Consider the following 23,626-nt stretch of genomic DNA (forward strand, 5'->3'; position numbering starts at 1 on the left):
AATTGCTTATATCATTACCTCGAATTTAAAAAATATGCCAATAAGTAAAACTTAATTTTTTAATTTAATTTTTTTCAATTAAAGGCAAAGTTAGAGAGAGAGAGATAAAGATATATAGAGAGGGAGATAGAGAGAGATCTTCCATCCACTGGTTCCCTCCCCAAATGGCCTCAATGGCTAGGGCTGTGGCATGCTGAAGCAAGGAGCTTTTTCTGAGTCTCTCATGTGGGTGCAGTGGCCCAAGCACCTGGGTCATCCTCCACTGCCCTCCTAAGCCCATTAGTATCGAGCTGTGTCAGAAGTGGAGCAGCTGGGACTCAAACTGGCATCCATATGGGATGCTGACATAGCAGCCTATGCCACAACCCTGACGTCAAGACTTAATTTTAAAAAAAGATTTATTCCTTTCTTTGAAAGTTACAAGGCGGGGGGGGGGGGGGGGGAGAAAAAGAGAGAGAGAGGAGAGAGAGAATGAATTGTCTTCCATCTGCTAGATTCACTCCTCAGATGGCCAGTATAGCCAGAGGAATGAGGCTGAAACCAGGAGCAGGGAACTTTATGCAGGCTTCCACATGGGTGGCAGGAGCTAAAATACTTGGGAAAGACTTAATTTTTAAGCTAAATTTCATGTTTAGTTTATAATACCTCCTTATATTTAAGAAAATATTTTATTTTAAATAGAACAAGAACTCTAGAATTAAGAACATTTTCAGTAAGAGAAAGCATTTTATAAAATTGCAAAAATTTCATTTTTCCACAAAAGGTTTTGTGAACTTACCTGCATTTAATCCAGTTGCCCTTTAACCTAGAAGTTTTTAAAGTTTAGTGTGCTAGGAATTACCTAGGGACTATGCTTTAAAAATAGATTCCTGGGCCACACTCAGAATGATAGGATCAGTAGATATAGGTGGGGCCTAATAATCTTTTTGAAAATTTTATTTTAATAAGCACATAATTCCTGGTGGGTATGGATAAAATATAAAATAGTGGAATCTTGGAGTCGTAGTTTCTTTAGAGGAAAACTTGTATAACAGGTCCTGAACACGAATCTGTTGGCAGGCGAGCTGTAACAGTTACTTGCAGAGCTTTTAGAAAGTAGAAACTCCTGGCCCACTCAAGAAGATACTGGTTTATTAGGTCTGGAAATCTGAATTTGGTAAAGGCTTTCAAGGTTATCATATAATTGGCTGTTTTGGCACAACTTTTAACCCATGAGTCAGTGTGAAAATCCTTTCTACAGTATTTCTGGCAAAGATTCATCCACTTTTTTTTTTTTTAAAGCTTTTATTTAATGAATGCATTTTTCATAGGTACAACTTTAGGAGTATAGTGGTTCTTTCCCCCCTATCTGCCCTCCCACCCCAACTCCCGTTCCACCTCCTACTCCTTCTCCCATCCCATTCTTCATTATGGTTAATTTGTTTTAACTTTATATTCAGAAGACCAACTCTATGCTAAGTAAACATTTCAACAGTTGGCACTCACACAGATACGCAACATATAAAGTACAGTTTCAGAACAAGTTTTACAGTTAATTCTCATAATACAACTCATTAAGGACAGAGATCCTACATGGGAAGTAAGTGCACAGTGACTTTGTTGTTCATTTAACAATTAACACTCTTATGTATGACATCAGTGATCACCCAAGGCTCTTGCCATGAGCTGCCAAGGCTATGGAAGCCTTTTGTGACCACAGACTCCATCAGTATTTGGACAAGGCCATAAGCAAAGTGGAGGTTCTCTCCTCCCTTCAGAGAAAAGTATATCCTTTTTTGATGGCCCCTTCTTTCCACTGGGGTCTCAGTCACAGAGATCCTTCATGTAGGATATTTTTTGCCACAGAGCCCTGGCTTTCCATTCCTGAAATGCTCTCACAGGCCTTTCAGCCAGACCAGGAAGCCTTAAGGGTTGATTCTGAGGTCAGAGTGTTACAGTGAATGTCATTCTAGGAGTCTGCTGTGTGGACTGCTTCCCATATTGGACTTTCCTTCCTTTTTTTTTTTTTTTTTTTTTGACAGGCAGAGTTAGACAGTGAGAGAGAGAGAGACAGAGAGAAAGGTCTTCCTTTTCCGTTGGTTCACCCCTCCAATGGTCGCTACGGCCAGCGCGCTGCGCCTATCCAAAGCCAGGAGCTAGGTGCTTCCTCCTGGTCTCCCATGCGGGTGCAGGGACCCAAGTACTTGGGCCATTCTCCACTGACTTCCTGGGCCACAGCAGAGAGCTGGCCTGAAAGAGGAGCAACTGGGACAGAATCCGGCGCCCCAACTGGGACTAGAACCCGGTGTGCCGGCGCCGCAGGGGAGGATTAGCCAAGTAAGCCGCGGCGCTGGCCTTTCCTTCCTTTTTAATTCTATTATTATTACCAGGCACTTTGATGTTATTTATATGATCTCTTTTACATTTAATCCTATCTATATGATCATTTTAACAATTAAGGTAGCATTTTTACTGGGATTGGAGTCTCATGACAAGTTTTTAAACTGTACCCTTAGAAGTAAGTCCGTAGGACTGTATGCAGAACTATACCGCTTTACAGTTATAAACTACCTCTTTCTCTCTTATTCCCCCTTTTATTTTTTACTGGGATCTATTTTCAATTGGCTTTATAAACATATGATTAACTCTATGTTAAGTAAAGAGGTCAACATATAGTATGAAGAAGAGAGAAGAAAAAAAGAAAGAAAAGAAAGAAAAAAAGGAAATAAAAAATAAACAGTCAGGATGAGGGCTAGTCAAGTCATTTTTTCTAAAAATGTCAAATTCACTTCTACAGCTTTCATTTTAGGAGCACTATTAATTCTTACACATCAGGGAGAACATGTAGTATTTGTCCCTCTGGGACTGGGTTATTTCACTAAGTATGAAGTTTTCCGGATTGACCCATTTTGCTGCAAATGACCAGATTTTTTTTTTTTTACTGCTATATAGTATTGCATAGTGTACATATCCCATAATTTCTTTATCCAGTCTTTGGTTGATGGGCATTTAGGTTGATTCCATGTCTTAGCTATTGTGAATTGAGCTGCAATAAACATAGAGGTGCAGATAGCTCTTCTGTTTACTGATTTCATTTCCCTTGAGTAAATTCCCAGGAGTGGGATGGCTGGGTCACATGGTAGGTCTATATTCAGGTTTTTGAGGTATCTCCATACTGTCTTCCATAGTGTCTTTACCAGTTTACATTCCCACAGTGGATTAGGGTACCCTTTTCCCTACATCCTCTCCAGCATTTGTTGTTTGTTGATTTCTGTATAAGGGCCATTCCAACTGGGGTGAGGTGAAGTCTCATTGTTGTTTTGATTTCATTTCCCTGACAGTTAGTGATCCTGAACATGTTTTCATGTATCTGTTGGCCATTTGGATTTCCTCTTTTGAAAAATGTCTGTTTAAATCCTTTGCCCATCTCTTAATTGGGTTGTTTGTTTTGTTATTGTGGAGTTTTTTGATCTCTTTGTACATTCTGGTTATTAATCCTCTACCAGTTGTGTAGTTTGCAAATAATTTCTTCCATTTTGTTGGTTACCTCTTCACTTTCCTGACTGTTTCATCCACTTTCAACTTCTGACAGTTTCTATCTTGTGAGGCAACTTATTCCATTGCTTTTATAGATTTATCTTGGGCTTAACAAAAAGCTACCACCATGTAATTTCCACCTACCAGTATTTTTTTGGGGGGGGAAGAAGAAATAAAAACTAACATTCTGTCACTATTTACCATGTCACACTGGCTGTACTAGATATTGTTATTTCTTCTTTGTTGACTTGAAAATATAAAACTAGATCATTTCCAGAGCTGCAAAATGGAATATCAAATTAGATAGTCAGTAATCAAAATGTGGTTTTTGACCCAAAGGAACCCTGGGATCTTTTTTAGAGGGTTTGCAAAGTCAAAATTATTTTCATCATAACAGAGTGGATATTAGCCCTTTTCACTATATTGGCATTTTCATTGAGCATGCAAAGAAATTTTGGGCAAAATTACTGGTGCCTTAGTGCAAATCGAGGCAGTGACACCAAACTGTATGTTAACAATCATTGAATTCTTTATTATCACCCACAGAAAAAAACAAAAAAGCCATTTTTGCTTATTATTTTGTGGAAGTGGTAAAACATTAATTTTATGTATACTTGACTCTTGAAAACATTTTTTAATACTCTATGGTGAAATAGGACGCATGCATAGAGCACTCATTTGACATATCCAAGTACAGTTTATCTTGGGGAAAATCACTTGTGTGACTGAGTTGAACTAACTGCTTTTTCAGTGGAATACAACTTTTAATAAAAAAAAAACTAACAGACAGGCAATGGTCATTTAGACTTGGATCCTTGGCAAACATATTCTCAAAAATGAACAAAGTGAGTCTACCTATTTAGTGAACATCAACCAACATCGTTTTGTTTCTTTGTTTCTTTGTATTTTTACCAATAAAATTCAAGCTTTAAGGGAAAATAGTTTGGAAGGCTGGTATCCACCACCATGAATTTGACAGCTGCTCAATATACTTAAAATTTTTTTAGGTAAGATTGGTGGTGATATTAAGGAATGTGGTTTTAAAAATATTGTATAATGAAACATGTCAGCATTTTGAAGATCTATGTAAGTCAGTGAACCAGTATTTTTCAAAAGAAACATTATGTTATGTTACAAAGTCATGCATGCCTAAAAGATCCTTTTAAAGGTCAGTGGATTTTAAAATAACAGAATACAGGGGCCTGCTTTGCGGCATAGCAAGTAAAGCTGATGCCTGTTACACCAGCAACCCAAGTGGGCGCCAGTTCCTGTCCGAGCTGTTTCACTTCCAATCCATCTTCTTGTAATGGCCTGGGAAAAATACTGAAAAATGCCCAACTGTGTAGGCCTCTGCCATCCATGTGGGAGACCCGGATGAAGCTCCTGGTGTCTGACTTGGGCCTGGCCCAGTGCTGGTCGTTGTGGCTATCTGTGGTTAATTAGTGGATTAATCCCTCTCTCTTCCTCTATCACTGTAACTCTTGACTCTCAAATAAATAAATGCATCTTTAAACATAAAATAAAATAACAGAAAACAAATTTATTGATATTCAGGTTTCAGATTCCATATTGCAATTAACCTTTGAGAAATGGTTATTTGATATAGTTTCAAAGAAAAAAACCACAATTATTTGAAAAGACTATTAAAACACTCTGCCTCTTTTCAACTACTGGTATATATTTGTGTAAAAGTGGGTGTTTTCCACAAGTGTGTTTTTTTTTTTTTTTTTTTTTTTTGACAGGCAGAGTGGACAGTGAGAGAGAGAGAGACAGAGAGAAAGGTCTTCCTTTGCCTTTGGTTCACCCTCCAATGGCCGCCACGGCGCTGCGGCCGGTGCACCACACTGATCCTATGGCAGGAGCCAGGTGCTTCTCCTGGTCTCCCATGCGGGGGCAGGGCCCAAGGACTTGGGCCATCCTCCAGTGCACTCCCGGGCCATAGCAGAGAGCTGGCCTGGAAGAGGGGCAACCGGGACAGAATCCAGCGCCCCGACCGGGACTAGAACCCGGTGTGCCGGCACCGCAAGGCGGAGGATTAGCCTATTGAGCCACAGTGCCGGCTTCCACAAGCTTTACAAACTAACATCTTAGGACAGATTGAATGCCGTAGCACCTATGAGAAGCTGGCTGCCTTTTGTAAACCAAGCATTGAAGAGTTATGCAGAGCATGTTTAGTAGTGCCAACCTTCTCCTTTAATTTTTTGTCCTAGAAATATATTTCATAAAACATGCTTTAGTACCATGTAATAAGTTGACTCTTATCTTTCTAAGTGATTTAATAACCATTATTAAATTTCTAAGTTTTAGTTTACTAATATAATAAATATTATAAATGTTACAATAGTTGTTTGGGATATTCAGTTTTTTTTTATTGAAGGGAAATCTTTTTTGTATTAACTTGTTTTTGACAGTTTCAATATTATTTGTAGATACAATTCTAAGAACATAATGATACTACCTCCTCCTTCCCTCCCTCCCTTCTCTTCTCTCCCTCTCACTCTCCTTCCTTCACCCTTTCTTTTTCTTTCTTTAATTTTTGAGATAACATGTTTTAAATTTACATTACAGTGAAAGGCTTAATACTACACCAAATAAGAAGTTTAAAAAAAAAAAGCAAAAAGACCCTAGTTTGGTGGGAATATAGGCAATGTCTCTAAACAATAATTGAATGGAAAAATGACCATTTTGCCATGTACAATAAATTCTAAAGTAATCACAAAACATTAAAACTACAGAAGTATAACATTCTTTACCATTGATTTGATGAAGGTATAAAACAAAGCTTCACAAACTATATTTGCAGCAATACTGTTACACACAGGCATTTCTTTTATTTGTTTTTTTTTTTTTTTAAATATTAGCTTCCATGTATAAGGGAGAACATACAGTATTTGTCTTTCTGGATTCGCTTATTTCAGTGAACATGATGTTCTCCAGTTGCATCCATTTTGCTGCAAATGGTAGAATTTCATTCTTTTTTTATGGCTGGATAATATTCTGTTGAGTATATATATATATATGGTATGTATATATATATACACCCCACATTTTCTTTATTCATTCATCTGATCATGGATACCTTGGCTGATTCCAAATTGGCTGTTGTGGCTATTCTGAACAGTGCTGCTATAAATATGGTGGTGCAGGTATCTCTGATATAATATGCTCAGGTCTTTTGGGAATATTCCCAGTGGTGGGATTGATGAATCATATGGAAGGTCTATTTCTAGTTTTTAAAGAAATCTCCACACTGTTTTCCACAGTGCATGCACCAATTTACATTCCTACCCACAGTGTATAAGTGTTCCCTCTTCTCCATTTCCTTGCCAGCATTTGTTACTCTCTGTGTTTTGGATTTTAGGCATTCTGACAAGGCCGAGGTGGTATCTCATTGTGGTTTTGATTTGCATTTCCCAGATGACTAGTGATGTTGAGAATTTTTTCATATGTTTGATGGCCATTTGCATTTATTCTTTTGAAAACTATTGAAGTCCTTTGCCCATTCCTCAACTGGATTGGTTCTTTTTTGTTGTTGAGTTTTTTAAGTTGCTGATATACTTGGGATATTAATCCTTTGTCAGATAGGTGGTTTGCAAATATTTCTCCCATTCTGTTGGATGTCGCTTTACTCTATTGATTGTTTCCTTTGCTGTACAAAAGCATCTGAGTTTGATATAGTCCCATTTGTTTAGTTTTTCGTTTGTTGCCTGTGCTTTGGGAGTCTTGTTCAAGAAGTCATCTTCTATACCAATGTCTTGGAATGTTTCCCCTGTGTTTTCTTCCAGCAACTTCATGGTCTCAGGCCTTAAATTTAGATCTTTGATCCATCTTGAGTTGATTTTTGTATATGGTGAGAGGTATGGATCTTTTTTCATTCTTCTACATGTATAATTCCAGTTTTGCCAACATGATTTGTTGAAGAGATTATCCTTATTCCACTGTATGGTATGAACACTTTTGCCCAAAAGTCAGTTGGCTGTATATATATGTATTAATTTCTGGGCTCTCTATTCTGTTTCATTGGTCTATGCATTGGTTTTTATGCCAGTACTATGCTGTTTTAATTACTATAGCCTTGTAGTATGCTTTGAAGTCAGGTATTGTGATACCTCCAGCTTGATTTTTCTTGGTCAGGATCACTTCTGGGTCTTTTGTGATTCCATATGAATTTTAGGATTACTTTTTGTAGTTCTGTAAAGAATATTGCTGGTATTTTGATAGGGATTTCATTGAATCTGTAGATTGCTTTAGGTAATATAGACATTTTAATGATATTGATTCTTCTGATCCACAAGCAAGGGATATCTTTACATTCTTTTGTGTCCTAGGTGATTTCTTCCATCAGCCTAATTGTCATGTTAGAAATCTTTCACTTCTTTGGTTAAATTTATTCCTAAATATTTGATTTTTTGGTGGCTATTTTGAATGGGATTTCTTTCTTGATTTCTCTTTCTGTGAGTTCATCATTAGCATATCAAAAAGCTACTGTTTTTAGTACCTTTAAAATTTTTTTTAAAGATTTTATTTATTTATTTATGTGAGAGGTAGAGTTACAGACAGTGAGATGGAGAGACAGAGAGAAAGGTCTTCTTTCCGTTGGTTCACTTCCCAAATGGCTGCTACGGCTGGAGCTGTGCCGATCTGAAGCCAGGAGCCAGCTGCTTCTTCCTGGTCTCCCATGCTGGTGCAGGGGTCCAAACACTTGGGCCATCCTCCACTGCTATCCGGGCCACAGCAGAGAGCTGGACTGGAAGAGGAGCAACCGAGACTAGAACTGGCACCCATATGGGATACCGGTGCCATAGGCAGAAGATTAACCTGCTATGCCAAGGTGCCAGCCCCAGTACATTTATTTTGTAACCTACAACTTTATTGAATTGGTTTATCAATTCTAACAGCTTTTTGTTGGAGTGTTAAGGTTTTTCCATGTACAACATCATGTCATCCGCAAACATGGATAATTTGACTTCCTCTTTCCCAATTTTGATGCCCTTTATTGGGACCTTCAATAATTTTAAGAATAAAAAGCCGGCGCCGTGGCTCACTAGGCTAATCCTCCACCTTGCGGCGCCGGCACACCGGGTTCTAGTCCCGGTTGGGGCGCCGGATTCTGTCCCGGTTGCCCCTCTTCCAGGCCAGCTCTCTGCTATGGCCAGGGAGTGCAGTGGAGGATGGCCCAGGTGCTTGGGCCCTGCACCCCAGGGGAGACCAGGAAAAGCACCTGGCTCCTGGCTCCTGCCAGGATCAGCGCGGTGCGCCGGCTGCAGCGGCGGCCATTGGAGGGTGAACCAGCGGCAAAGGAAGACCTTTCTCTCTCTGTCTCTCTCTCACTGTCCACTCTGCCTGTCAAAAAAAAAAAAAAAAAAAAAAAAAAAAAAAAAAAAGAATAAAATAGTTCCCAAAACAAAAGAATGAGAACTACTGGCCTAGGTAATCTCTAAGCTCATTTGTTCTATTATTAGAAAATGCAACCATTCCTAACAAAGCATGGCTCCTATAAAATTTCTTTCTTTCTTTTTTTTTTTTTTGACAGGCAGAGTGGATAGTGAGAGAGAGACAGAGATAAAGGTCTTCCTTTGCCTTTGGTTCACCCTCCAATGGCCGCCATGGCCAGCGCGCTGCGGCCGGCGCACCACGCTGACCCGAAGGCAGGAGCCAGGTGCTTCTCCAGGTCTCCCATGGGGTGCAGGGCCCAAGCACTTGGGTCATCCTCCACTGCACTCCCTGGCCACAGCAGAGAGCTGGTCTGGAAGAGGGGCAACCGGGACAGAACCTGGCGCCCCGGGACTAGAACCCGGTGTGCCGTCGCCGCTAGGTGGAGGATTAGCCTATTGAGCCGCTGTGCCGGCCCCTATAAAATTTCTTAACCATTCTACTCAGAATATTTTGTAATCATTGACTCTCAGGGTTGGAAGTTCATTTAATCCAGCCATTCATTTGGTGCTTGAACCTTCTTATTTAATTAAATTATATAAAGAAAAGGAGAGGGACAAAAAAAGAAATAGTTGTGGCTTAGAGACAAAACTTTAAGTAGGATTAAGAAATTTAACTTGAAAACTTTTAAAGACTAATTATATGGGAAGTGGCAGTGTTTCTGTTTGCTGTTTACCTTTGATCTATTACCTATTTTTGTTAGAGTGGCACATACTTTGGTGAAAATGTTTATGGTTTCTTCATTTGATTTCAAGTTACTTGCTTGAAGTTTCTCTGTAATTCTGAGTGTTTTTTCCAACCAGTATTAATATTTCACCTTTGCTCCCAGATTAATAACAGGTTACCCTAATTCTGCATGATTTCTTTTGAATTTGTAAATGATATACTGACTTTTAGAAAGTAGGTTTATTATCTTGGGATACACTGGACATGTTAGTTATTAAAAAAATCTAAAGAACACCAACCCTTAAGAATAAGAAAGTAGCAATAAACCTAGAACTCACTGCCTGATGTTAACATTTTTGTTACATTTTACTTTACTTTTGAAACTTATGTACACTTGACTTTCACATATAATATATAAACATATATTTGAATTTCTATAAATTGAATGTCCCTTATTATACATGTATTTTTTTATTTAATAATGTTATGGTGATCTTTTATGTCAATGAGTACAGACATAATTTTTAATATTACAGATTAGTGTTATGTGTATGTACAATAATTTACTTTTATCATTAGGTTATTTCTAATTTTTAGCTATTATAAAAATATGATTATGAACATACATATTACATGTATGTATCTATTAACAATTTTGTGATTAGTTTCTTAGAATAATTTTTGAAGTGACATTGCAAATTCAAAGGATATGGACTTTTTTTAAGATTTATTTATTTATTTGAAAGGCAGAGTTACTGAGAGAGAGAGGGAGAGACAGAAAGGTCTTCCATCTGCTGGTTTACTCCCCAAATGCCACAATGGCTGGAGCTGGGCTGATCCGAAGCCAGGAGCCAGGAATTTCTTTCAGGTCTCCCACTCAGGTGCAGGGGCCTAACCACCTGAGGCATCGTCCACTGCTTTCCCAGAAGCATTAGCAGGGAGCTGGATTGGAAGAGGAGTATCTGGGACACAAACTGGTGCCGATATGGGATGTGATGCTGCTGGTGGCAGCTTCCCCACTATACCCTGGCGCCGGCCCTAGGATGTGGACATTAAAAATTTTAACACTGTTAAATTGTTCTTCATATAAGTTGTACTCAATTTATAATACCATCAATGGTACAAGAAGGTACTTATGTTTGTATACCCTCATCAAAACCAGTTTTTGTGCAGTTTATAAAATATTTTGCCACTATTGCTGGTGAATGTGTTTTATTTACATTTCTTTGATTATTTGAGAGATTAACAAAAAAAAAACAACATTTTTCTATTACTGGACATTTGCATTTCTTGTACATTTATTCTTTAGATTCTTTATACATTTTTGTCTCATTTTAAAGAAGATTTATTTATTTATTTGAAAAGGACAGATGGAGAGACAGAGAGAGAGAAAGCCATCTTGGATCTGCTGGTTCACTTTCCAAATGTCCACAACAGCCAGGGATTGGGCCAGGATGAAACCAGGAGCCAGGAACTCCATCTGTGTTCCCTAGATGGATGGCAGGGTTTCCAGTACTTGAGCCTTCATTCACTGCCTTTTCAGGTACATTAGCAGGAAGCTGGATTAGAAGCTAGAGTAGGGCCGGCGCCGTGGCTCACTAGGCTAATCCTCCGCCTTGCGGCACCGGCACACCGGGTTCTAGTCCCGGTCGGGGCGCTGGATTCTGTCCTGGTTGCCCCTCTTCCAGGCCAGCTCTCTGCTGTGGCCCGGGAGTGCAGTGGAGGATGGCCCAAGTGCTTGGGCCCTGCACCCCATGGGAGACCAGGAGAAGTACCTGGCTCCTGCCATCGGATCAGCGCGGTGCGCCAGCCACAGCACGCTGGCTGCGGTGGCCATTGGAGGGTGAACCAACGGCAAAGGAAGACCTTTCTCTCCATCTCTCTCTCTCTCTCACTGTCCACTCTGCCTGTCAAAAAAAAAAAAAAAAGAACATAATGACAAAAATAAAAAAAACAAGCAAGAGTAGCCAGTACTGGAACCTACATTTGATGTGGTATGTGGGTGTCCTTAGTAGCAGCTTAACCCACTGCACCATAATGTCTGCCCTTGCCTTTTTATTTTTAAGTGTTTGTAATAATGCATTTAAAAATATTTAGCTAATTAAGTATGTGTAAAAGATTTAACAGTTAACTAGTATGGAGGCTTGTTACCACCATGGTTAGATGTAATTGTCTGTGACCCAGGTTAGACTGAAATCTTTGAAGAGCCATAGGATTTGTGTGTGTGTGTGTGTGTGTGTGTGTGTGTCTATGTTGTTATAATCAGAATATTTGTGTTTTTACTGTCCAGTACAATGCTCAACTCAGGGCACTTTTGCTGAATGAATGAATTATCAAATAGAGGAGTAGAGCAAAACATGCACTTGATTGTTCTGAGGATTTGTTTTGCTTGAATTGATATTTATTTCAGATGCCAATACCTATAGTATATTAGTTTTTTTTAAGATTAATTTTTTATTTATTTGAAAATCAGAGTTACAGAGAGAGAGGGAAAGACAGAGAGGAATCTTCCATCCTCTGGTTCACTCCCCAGATGTCCTCAATAGCCAGGGATGGGCCAGGCTGAAGCCAGGAGCCAGGAGCTTCATCTATGTCTCCCATGTGGGTAACAGGGGCCCAAGCGCTTGGGCCATCTTCTGCTGCTTATTATAGTTATTTGTGTTCTAATTGCAGGGCTGGTTGTAGTGGTTCTTACAAACAATATTCATCAAGATATATGTTTTTTGAAATGAATTTTATTTTAATCTAGTTAGCTCTAAGTAACCTATATGTTGGCTAGCTATATTTAAAGGCTGCAGATTGAATCAAACCAATCCCCAGAGACCAGGAAAGTTTCTGACCTAAATTAGAAACCCAAGCTTCATTATTATGTTCAGTTGAACACCACTCATAGCCATCCACACATTTTGGAAAGAATACAGTCTCTGTAACAAAGTTTCTTTGTTTTCATGGAACTAAAAATGTGCTGTATTTAGACCAAACAATAAAAATAAACTACCAAACTACCTTCTAATGCATGGGGGTTCTGGAGAGAGGAAACCATAGATATTTAGAGGCATAAAGTGACTCATTGTGCTAGTTAAAAAGTTTTATAAGGCTGGCTCTGTGTGTTTGAGTTGCATCTGTTACCTCTTCGGCCAAAACTAAAGTGTGTGCAAGGAAAAGAATTTATAATTCAGTGTGGCTCATGCAGAATGTATGGTATATAGCCTAGGTATCTAATGGGTTTCAAACCTTTGGTAGGACAAAACTTCCTCCTTTCTTATTAATTCTACCTACAAGGTAGTCCTGTTGAACATACTCATGATATTTTCTGTGAAGTTAATTAATTTTTAATTTGTAGAAATAAATTAAGTATGTTTTTTCAAATGTAACTTATAAGCCTTATTTCCTTTTAAGAAATTTTCCCTTTTCTTTTTACTTATTTGTACTTTTAAGCACCTACATTATTACTGACAGTTTTTATAAAAGCCATCTAAGATGTAGTTTTCTTAGATATAGAACAATGGAATAATTGTTTCTTTTGGCATCATCATCTGGGAAAGGGTTTTCAGAGTAGATGGGGACAACTGCTTCAGTTAAAAACATGATTTGCATTTAGAATGTATACTTTGATAAAGTATATAAATATAATTTACTTATCCTATTTCATTTTCTTTTCTCTCCAAATTTTCAGGTCACTTTCATGAATTCAAAGGCAATTTACCAGTGATTTCTGGGTGCTGGGGCTGACTACAATTGTGTGTGTGTTATTGTAAGTATTGGTTTATTTATGATTTTTCTCATTGCATAGTGAAAGAATTGCTATTTGTAAACAAGTTCTTAACTCCTTCCCTTTGCGAATTTTTATTAATTTCTTTGTAAGTGTTTTCTTGAGAAGAGTACTAGGAAAAAAATGCCAGCTGGTGAAAAAAAACCTTGAGTTTTTTAGTGGTTTCCTGTGAAATAACACAATGCAGAGTTCATCACAATAGGTCAAAAGAATAAATGTCTTACTTTTTGAGAATAGGGTTCAATTGTAGCAATGGGTTACTGTAAAGAGTCTAGTCTATATACACATGAATAATTTACCCTGATAACTTCTTAAATCTTCTGGTTATCTGGACTTGAAAAGTGCTATGTGCCAGTGCTCTTAGCAAAGATATGAGATGATACAGAATTCAAAGAGCTGTCAGTACATTGGGAGATTATGTGCTAAGGAACCAAAGACTCATTTGGTAAATGTATAATGCATATCAAAACCATGGTATTCCTACCTGCTTTCCCATCCCCAACGCAAAGGTGTTTTGGAGAACAAAGGTGACATTTTCTCAGAAAACAAAGTAGATTTCAAGAAAAATAATAATGAAATTTAAAGTTCTCTTAAAGTACCATAAGTTAATTGATATGTTTGCCATACAGAGTATGTGGCAGATATTAAAAAATGTCTCTGTGAATATAATTCCATATTTAAATAGCTTGAATTTAAAATATCTTTCTACTTGTACATTATTGAAAAACCCAGGCATTTAGGGAATGTCTTACATTTGAAAACAGTAAAGACATAGGAAACTCTTCCTTTGTTAGTGTAATGCTATAAAAAAGATTTGGAGAATAGACTTCTAGGAAACTCTGAAAAAATAACATTATAAGTTACAGTTTAAGTGACTCAATATTTAAGCAGAAAGCAGCAACAATTTAAGAACAGCATTACCTTTCTTTTAGTAGTACAGGCATTTTTGAACTAGTTTTTAAAAAAGCAAGTGTGCATTTTAAATATAATTTAAAACATCTTTAGTGCTATATGAATGAAAAGTTATTATTTTTATGAAATTGTATCAATTTACATTTTATTATTTGAAGACTTAATTCTTAGGTAAACCATTAAATTATACAAACTGCATGGTTCATTTGGATTAAATATTTATGCAAGGTGTCCTGGTGAGGATTAGGAGGCAAATAAAATGGAGAAAGAAATGTAAAGTATCTTTAATGACTCTTGGTGAAAACAGAGGTTCTAAGAAGCTGAGCTTATCCTGTTAGAAATCTGAGTGAAGGGAAATAACTTGGAGCTGTCTAAATCTTACCTTAGTTGCTCTGTCTTTTTTTTTTTTTTCACTTCTCTTCTTTCTTCCCTTATGTTGTTCACTCATTCTCTTTAAAAACTTTTAGGATGATTAAATTTTTAAACTGGCAATAATAATTACCAGCTTTTCAACAAAGATAGCTTTCATTAAAATGTAGTTTATATATCTCATCTCTCAAAGGCTCTGTTACTGGAATTCTTCTCTTCTTCCTTCACACCACAACACAACATAGGCTCAGTTTGAATGAAGGTCATCCAATTAGCTAAAAATTTTCTTGTGACCTAACAAAGGAAAAGGCTAAATATTAGAAGAAGGGGCATTGTTGATATAGTTTTCTTATGGTTATTTTTGGAGTTCAACATTACAAAGGACAAAAATACTTCTGGTAGGACCTTATCTGGTCATTTAGGCAGAAGTCCCACTAGTCAAGCATGCCTGAAGCAATTATTTTCTAGTCTTGAGAATTTCCATGTGCATGGACTTTGCTGTTCCTTTGGTCAGTGATCTCAAGCTTTGTTAAGATCAACTTCTGACTGCAGAATCTTCTTGTTATAGAAATGTGACAGAGTAATATGACCAAGATACATCAGATGAAATGAATGTGGCATCCAGAATGTTTGAGTTTCTATTTATTTTAAGATTTATTTTACTTACTTGAAAGGCAGAGTTATAGAGAGAGAAAGAAAAAGAGAGAGCAAGACTGAGGAGAGAGAAATTTCCATCTTCTGGTTCACTCCCCATATAGCTACAATGGATGAGACTGGGCCAGGTGGAAGCCAGGAGCCTGGAGCTTCATCTGGGTCTTCGCGTGGGTGGCAGGGACCTGAGTACTTGGGCTATTTTCTGCTGCTTTCCTAGGCATATTAGCAGGGAGTTTGATCAAAAGTGGAGCAGCTGGGACTCAAACCCTGCCCATATGGAATACTGGCAAAATAGATAGTATGGCTTAACCCACTGTGCAACAATGCCAGCCCAAGTCTCTATTTCTTTCAGTTATTGTACAATCAGTCCATCACTTACATTGAAAGATGGGGTAGCTAACATAATAAAAATATTTACCTAATCTGGCCCTAAAACAAACAAATCCTATCAATGACAACAACTTATTTTATGAACACTTATTTCTGTGTCTTGGAACTATTCATCTGCTACATGATCTAAGGCAGAAAGTTATACCTCATGGCCATGAGAAGGTTTCTTGGTAAGGTGTGCAGAAGCCAGTCTGAGATAAGGAAAGTGGGATATTGTTTTGCACATCTATAATGAATGGGCCACACCAAGAGTGTGCGAGACCTGATTGAGATCTTACCTACTTAAATCCACTACCCAGGTCAGAAGAGGAAAACATTGTAAAGGCAACTGGCTGTCTCTTAAAAAGCTGGATCTTATTCTAGTTTTATTTTTCCTGGTTACAGAAAGATAAAACTACTTCTCTCTTTTCCTGAAGTAGGTATTGTGTAAAAACACCTTGTTTGACATGCCAGTTTCATTTAATTTTTTATTTTGAATGCAAAAATTATGTATTTCTGACCTTTAAACTCTAAATGACAATAAATTATTTTTTAAAGATTTATTTTGTTTATTTGAAAGAGTTACAGAGAGAGAAAGAGAAATAGAGGGAGCAAGATCTTCCATCCACTGGTTCACTCTCCAAATGGCCACAATGTCCTGGGTTGGGCCAAGCTGAAGCCAGAAGCCAGGAGCTTCATCCAGGTCTCCTAGGTGGGTGTAGGGGCCCAAGCCCTGGGCCATCTTCTTCTGTTTTCTCAGGCTACTAGCAGGGAACTGAACTGGAAGTGGAGCAGCTGGTACTCCCAACTGGCAACCATATGGGATGCAGGTGGTGGCTTAACCCGTTATACCACAACACCAGCTCTGATTTTTTGTTTTTAAAGGCAGACCCTTTTTCAGGTTACCCAAGCCATTTTAGTAATTTGATAATGAATTCCCTTTTATAAAATTCTGTGTCTGTTCTTGGTCTCGTAAAGCAACCTTTTCCCTGAGTTCTGGCACAAAAAGTGATTATTGTCTAACCGCAGGCTTGAGGCATTAATAAATAACAACAGTATCTTAAGTTGATATAACACTTGATTTTGCAGATCTTGAATTGACTGAATTCCAAAAACCGTGGGATAAGTAGGAATTTTCTTCATTTTGCTGGAGTAGTGTGATTCAAACCTAGAATTTATGATATAAATTCAGCATTTGTTCCATAACACTATGCTCTTCTCTTTCAGAAAGAATTTTTCCCCCTCTTTCTGTTGTTTTTGGTCACTATCCCAGTCTTCACTTGGTTGCTGTAAAAACATTTTTGAAAAATAGAGATAGACTAAGTCAAGGAAGAGACTGTAGAGAGCCTTCTGCCACTTTATTTCTTTAGGTGCCTGGAGAGTGTGTTCTGTCTGACATTTTTCCTACTCCCCTGTTCCACACAGCCATATGTAATACCGCTGCTGAAATTTTTTGAATTACATAGATTTTTTTCAGAAATGAACAGAAAGAATCTTGAGGGGTGGACTGATGCAGTGGTTAAGAAGTCACTTGGGATGTCTGCAGACCATGTTGGAATGCTTGGGTTCAAATCCTGGCTCCACTCCTGATTTCACCTTTCTGCTAATGCACATCCTGGGAGACAGCAGGTGATGGCTCAAGTACTTGGGTCCCTGCCACCCATATGGGAGACCTATACTGAGTTACTACTACTGGTTATTTGAGAGATGCGGAGTGAACCATTAGATGGTATTTCTCCCACCACCTCCCTCTTCCCAAACAAGTAAAAGAAATAAACAAAACAATTTTTAAAAATCACAAATTCATGCATTCATGTCTTCGTGATATTTTGAAATGGAAAGAAAGCTGTTTCAAATCGAGCATAGCCCAGACCAAAGCTCCCTCAGTGAAAACATCTGTGATTTTAAGGACAAGTAGGTCTAGGTGCATTATCTTTAAAAAAATACTATTCCAAGCTAATCTTGACATAGAACAGGTAAATAAAAAAGATGAGCTGTGAAAATCCACAAATAGGGCTTGAATGCCATTTTCCATGACAACGGGAGCTGCCCCATGAAAGCATTAACGCTGGGAATGTAAGGAATTTAAAATTGTGCCTTCCCAGTTTTACAGTTGTGTGCTCATGTTAATTAGAGATATACTGACATTTGAAGTACCTACATTAATACACACAGCTACTACACATTTGTGAACTGTGGCCAGATACCCACTTTAAATGAAAGGAGTTTGCATGTCTGAATGTGTATATCCATTACATTTTAAGCTTTTAAATTTCATAGACTAGTGCCCTTAGATACTTGTTCTTTATGCTCTCTCTACTTTCAGTTTCTAATTTATATCTGAAAGCATAGCCTGGAGTATTTTTAATTTCCTGGTGGTGTTTTGGAGCAATATTGATGGAATTTTGAGGAAAAATGTTTTAATAGTGTTCTTTATTTGCTGTAGTTTTGAATCTCTTTTTCCTCTGACTTTCTAAATTGTTAGTTTTTCTTGCAAACCTTTGAAATGGCCTGCCACTGAAATAAGGTAGGATTTAGGTTTATGGAGTTTGCTTCACTGGCTATATTTAATCACACACACAAAAAACTACTCTTTATGGTCACACTTTGGTTTTAGCCAGAAAAGCCCAGTATTAGAGACTTTGATGAGATGAGCAGTGAAGAGGCATTCTGGTCTTTCCAGTATAGCTGAGTTTCATTCTTCCATCTTGATGTCAAATCATATGTCTTAATTTTTGATTTGCAAATATGTTCACACTGGTTTGATGCCTTCTTGAGGTCATCTTTAGCCCTAGAATTTGTCTTTTGTTTGTTTTACACTTTAAAGTAAGACCTTACATCTATTTTTGCAAGCTTGTGTTTCTTAAGAATCTGCCTGTCAGGGATTTTTAACCTAATTGTTTTGTGCTTGTTGTCTAATGAAACTCCCACACTTAGTTTTTGGACCAATCCCTGAATATTACACAAGACCAGTTAGAAAGAAGCTTCCTTTTTGCAGCACCAGAACAAACTGCTCTAAAAAAATTTGTAATACTTTGGACTTGTTTCGTTAAACCATTTTACTGGCATCATTAAACCATTGAGACCTGGGGCCATTAAAACTTACTCATTACTATTATTATTATGGCATTTATTACTTTTTCCCCCCACTGTACCAAGTTCTTCTGTTCTTTATTCTTTCATGTTGCTTACTACATATTGTGCCATCACAGCACATTCGGTAATTCCAAGTTAATTGCTCAATTATCAGTGATAGTCATGAAGCACTTGAAACATGCGCAGTGGAAGATTTAAAAAATTTCAAAATAAGTTGGTGTGTCATAATCTTAAATGTGAAACATGCCAATATCTGCAGGCATAAAAATATACAGCCTGAGCTAGGCATTTCAAGGAAGGCAAAAACCTACTCTTAAAATCAGGGCTTTTGTCTGGGACTGAAGTGTTTCATCTTCCCTAATTTCAAACAACATGTCTAAATTTGATCTTGGTTTACTTTTCATCTCTAAAAATTTGGTTGTGGTTTATAAAGGAAAAGGGGAGTAAAACTGTATTGACTCTGTTTGAATGTTTTACTGGCAACTCACAATCACATATTCACTGTCAAGTAGAATTTAGTGTAAGGTGGATCCATGTTGGATGCCATTCAAGGAAGCAAAATAATCTCTTTATCATGTTTATTCACCCATAAAGCAATCCTCTAATCAGAGGGTAGTATTAAAGTGAAGTTGTATATTGATGATTTATTGGTACTAAAAAAAAAAAAAAAAGGAAAAAAAGTCTCCAGAAGAACAATGGCAATCTGGGGACTTACTCTGAATCCTACTCAGTAATATCCTCAGATGCCTTCAAGGTACTTACACATTATGGCAAAAATAATTATTGTAAGTCTTTTGACAACTAGGCAAACCATCATTAAATTTTTGCATTAGCATTCAGTTTAGAGTTTTCTCGAAACTAATATAGTGCCAACAGCTCTTTTTTAGATGCTATTATGGTTCTTTCACATTTTTATAGTACTGTAGTAAAGCTGAATTTACTGGCAACATTTGAAGGTGGAGTAGAACTGCACAAGAGTCAGCATTAAAGTGATTCAGTGCCTGTTGGAGGAAAAATTCTTCCTAACTTGAGAGTGGAAACAATGTGGGACTCGGGGCAATTTTCTAAGAGCTGCTAATAAATTTGAATATTTTCTCAAAAAGCTGCTCTCTGATCTTGTTTTTAACCAAGAAGATAGGCTTAATTATCTTCCAGTATTCTTAGATAACTTGTATTAATATTGAAAAGAATTGAATCTGTATGGAGGTGGGGAAATAAAGCCGTTATTTGAGGTGAGTGGTGGTCTCAAATATATTGAAGTCCTGAGTATCAATAAATGCTCTGAGGTACAGCTAGCTACTATTTTATGAAATAATGATTTGTAATATGTGAAATATAGTCTATAATCAGGAGAAAGTAAAGTCATGGGTTCAAGTATTTCAATAGAAATATTTTTGTGATTTCAGTTTAAAAGGTTGTTTGAATAATTAGCAAAATCTAGTTCATTTAGTTGTATTTTGCCCTACATATTACTTACAGCATTTAGTCTTATCTGAAACACCTTTTTCATGTTATTTTGGAATGTTGGTATAAATGATAGTAGTTTCACCGAATTTTTTGCCAACTCCAAAGCATAAAAATGTGAGTTGAATATTGAAAGTAAAGATAAAACATTTTGCACATTTCTTTCTTTCTGCATATCTCTTACATATTTTTTCCTGGAGGTTTTCAAAGATATGAGGCAATTGCAATGTAAAAAAGATTAATTTCAAAGCAACATCTTCCATAGATGACTGGCTCTTAATATTTAATCAGTTGAAGTTTGTACAAATGATGTAATGCTTGTTATTATTGTTGTTTGCTTAGCACTAAGGGCTTGGCACTGTGCTTACAAGAGAAGAAAAGATGGTCTCTGCCCTACAGGCTTAAAACTTGCTATGTTACTAGAGAGTTTCTGTGGGTGGAGTTTTCTTTGGATACAAACTGTACTGGAGTTAGTTCTTTCTTTTTCTTTTCATCTCACACAGTTTCATATAAACATATAAAGTGAATGAATTCATTAATAAAAGCAGATTTTCTATTTTTATTTCACCTCTGGGCTCTTTTGTATTTTTGGAACACACAAGCACAACAAAAAGGTATGTTTGACAGTTAATTATTATTTTTCTCTTTTTGATCTTGGCATCATAGATAATTAAGCAATAGTATTAATGTTACCCAAGCCTGCATCCTTGTATCTGCCTGCATTAGGCAGAATACAGACTCTTTTCTTCCTTACAGCTAAGGCATGCTGATAATAAGCCTATGGCTTGGTTTTAATTACTGCCATACTGTTCTGAATTTTGTTGAACAAAGCAAAGAAGAAATCCAGATACACAAGTATCTCCTTAAGTGAATCTTATTTTTCTTCCATTATTATGTACATTATGGTATCATCAATTAAAATGGATTGTAAAAGGTGAGAATAGTCTCATATAATTTGATATCTTCTTTGGCAGTAAGTGTACACTCACAGGCTGAAGCTTTAACAGATGGAAATATTCTTGATTTTGTTCTGATAGTGGTAAAACTCAAAGCCACAGATTATTGATTCTGTGACTTTTTGCTCTGGACTTGCAGTCACAGGACAGAAATCTAAGAGGCAATATTTAGGGGAGGGCTAAGACATGAAAGATGTGGATGTAACTGTTAGAGTTGAGTATCAGAAAACTTTGAGGGCCTGGAACCTTTTGAGGGGAAGATATGATTGGAAAAATCTAAGAAATGAGTGTCCTTCCAACTTCACTGCAGTAACTGAAAAGAAAAAAGGCAAGGAAATAAGTGAAAGAGGAAATGATTGAAATAGATTTTTGTAGAATCACAAAATAGATTAAAGGACCATTTTTCAAGATGTGGAAATATTTGTTTTGATCAGAAAACAGTAACTTAAAAAACAGTTCTTTTCCCCTAATTTATTTCAAGCTTATTGATTAGAATTCAGTACCTGTTAGGTACAATTGTATGAGCTTTAGGAAATATGTGCCTCCCAGGGTAAGAACTGATGAGAGTATTTCTGCTTTCTCTGAATAAAGATTAATATAGAAGTATATGAAAATAATCATATGTCTGTCAGATGCCAATATTGTGTTTGGTAAATCACAATATTGTACCTAAATCATTGTACCTAAGACCAAGAAACATCCTTTAACTCCTAGAACAAAGAAATCAGGTGAATTAGGTTTCTGATGTTTTTATCTTGAAGTTAGAATGAAATCTCTCTTTTGTAAAGTGACTTATGGTGTACTGAATCTTCCTTTCTCTTCCCCTTCCTCTCTTCTTCCTCCTCCTTTCTCTCCCCTCTTCTGTCCTTTCTTTCATTAAGAGATAGTTGAAAAAAAATTCTGTATGCTGCTTGCCAAGTTGTAAGACAGTGTGATGTTAGTTCAGAAAATTTGTTGGAAAATGTAATTAAAATAGGTTTATTTTGACACAAAAATTTTTTGAAATCTGTATATACCTTTTCATAATACAAATTTCCCATGAACTTTTTGAAGTACCCTCATTCCTAACATGTTTCCCTTAAATTGTATACAGGGTAATTGTTTTGATTTACAACTAATGAGTCCCAGCTGGGCTTTTTATATGAAGCAAGGGCACTCTGGTCCATTTTGTGCAAAGAAACTGAGGGAGTGTTGGGATTAGTTTTACTATTGTGAGGTTATGGATATAGTTGGAAAGAAATTATAATCTTTATTAGTCCAGCAGTATACTCAACCTGAATTAGGATTTGTCAAATTTTTTAAAATATTTATTTATTTATTTGAAAGGCAGAGTTACACAGAGAGAAGGAGAGGCAGAGAGAGAGAGAGAGAGAGAGAGAGAGAGAGGTCTTCCATCCTCTGGTTCACTCCCCAATTGGCCGCAATGGCCAGAACCGGGCCTATCCAAAGCCAGGAGCCAGAAGCTTCTTCTGGGTCTCCCACTCAGGTGCAGGGGACCAAGAACTTGGGCCATCTTTTACTGCTTTCCCAGGCCATAGCAGAGAGCTGGATTGGAAGTGGAGCAGCCGGGACTCGAACCAGTGCCCATATGGGATGCTGGAACTGCAGGTGGCGGCTTTACCCACTACACCACAGAGCCAACCCCGGATTTGTCAATTTTAAGAATAGGGTAGATGAATAACTATGGTCAAAAAGGAGAATTTTAAGGGTTTTAGGAAGACCTCCTACTGTAAGATATTCTGTAGACCTTTAGAGGAGTCGTTAGTTGTGTTTCTCTGGCATTTCTGCTACACAGAATATATAGTCTCAGTTTCTAATGTAATTTTTTTTGCCCCTTTGAATAGTCTTTGACTTAGGGATAAAGAGGAATAAATACCCCATGGACCCAAAAGCTTGAAGTTCATGAATTATCTAAATGATACCAAGTGGGATACATAAATATACCAGGTACCAGGAATAAAGTTGTGGATTGGTTCAGGTTATGATTATATAAAACTGATAGCATGACAAATTGTGCAGCAGTTTGAAATGTCTAGAGGAAATTCTCCCACGACAACACCTCCCAGTGCTCCACGTTCCTCCATTTCTGTGACTGGAGACATTGGAAGGGAATTGGTAATTTGGGATATATACTTGGGATAGAGAAATTAACAAAAAATAGTTATTGTTTATGTTAAGAATCTGCATGTACTAGGCACTTTTCTATTACTTTTAATCCTTTCAACAATCTGATAAGATGACTTCCTCCCTCTAAACTAATTCCTATTTCTTTATTTCTAAATTTGAATTTCCTTCCCCCTTCCTTTTTTTTCTTCATAGCATTTAAAGTGATGGTATTTATCATATATTTGTATTTTTGTTTATTTTCTATTTCCTTCATTTAGATTGAAAACTCTGTCAGGACAGAGACTGTGACTTA

General features: G+C 37.2%; 1 protein-coding gene across 50 annotated transcripts in view; it reads left to right on the forward strand.

The window, feature by feature from the left end:
- SOX6 (SRY-box transcription factor 6) overlaps positions 1 to 23,626 on the forward strand; it is a 647,472-nt gene that overhangs the window by 94,594 nt on the left and 529,252 nt on the right. For all 50 annotated transcript variants that reach the window (XM_051833972.3, XM_089328236.1, XM_070073077.2 and 47 more), the window contains exon 2: positions 13,292 to 13,369. The gene's annotated coding sequence lies outside the window, so the exon portion shown is untranslated. The remainder of the gene's footprint in view (positions 1 to 13,291; positions 13,370 to 23,626) is intronic.

Source organism: Oryctolagus cuniculus, chromosome 1 (assembly GCF_051225735.1).
Source record: "Oryctolagus cuniculus isolate XC-2025 breed Fujian yellow rabbit chromosome 1, ASM5122573v1, whole genome shotgun sequence".
Taxonomy (NCBI): Eukaryota; Metazoa; Chordata; class Mammalia; order Lagomorpha; family Leporidae; genus Oryctolagus; species Oryctolagus cuniculus.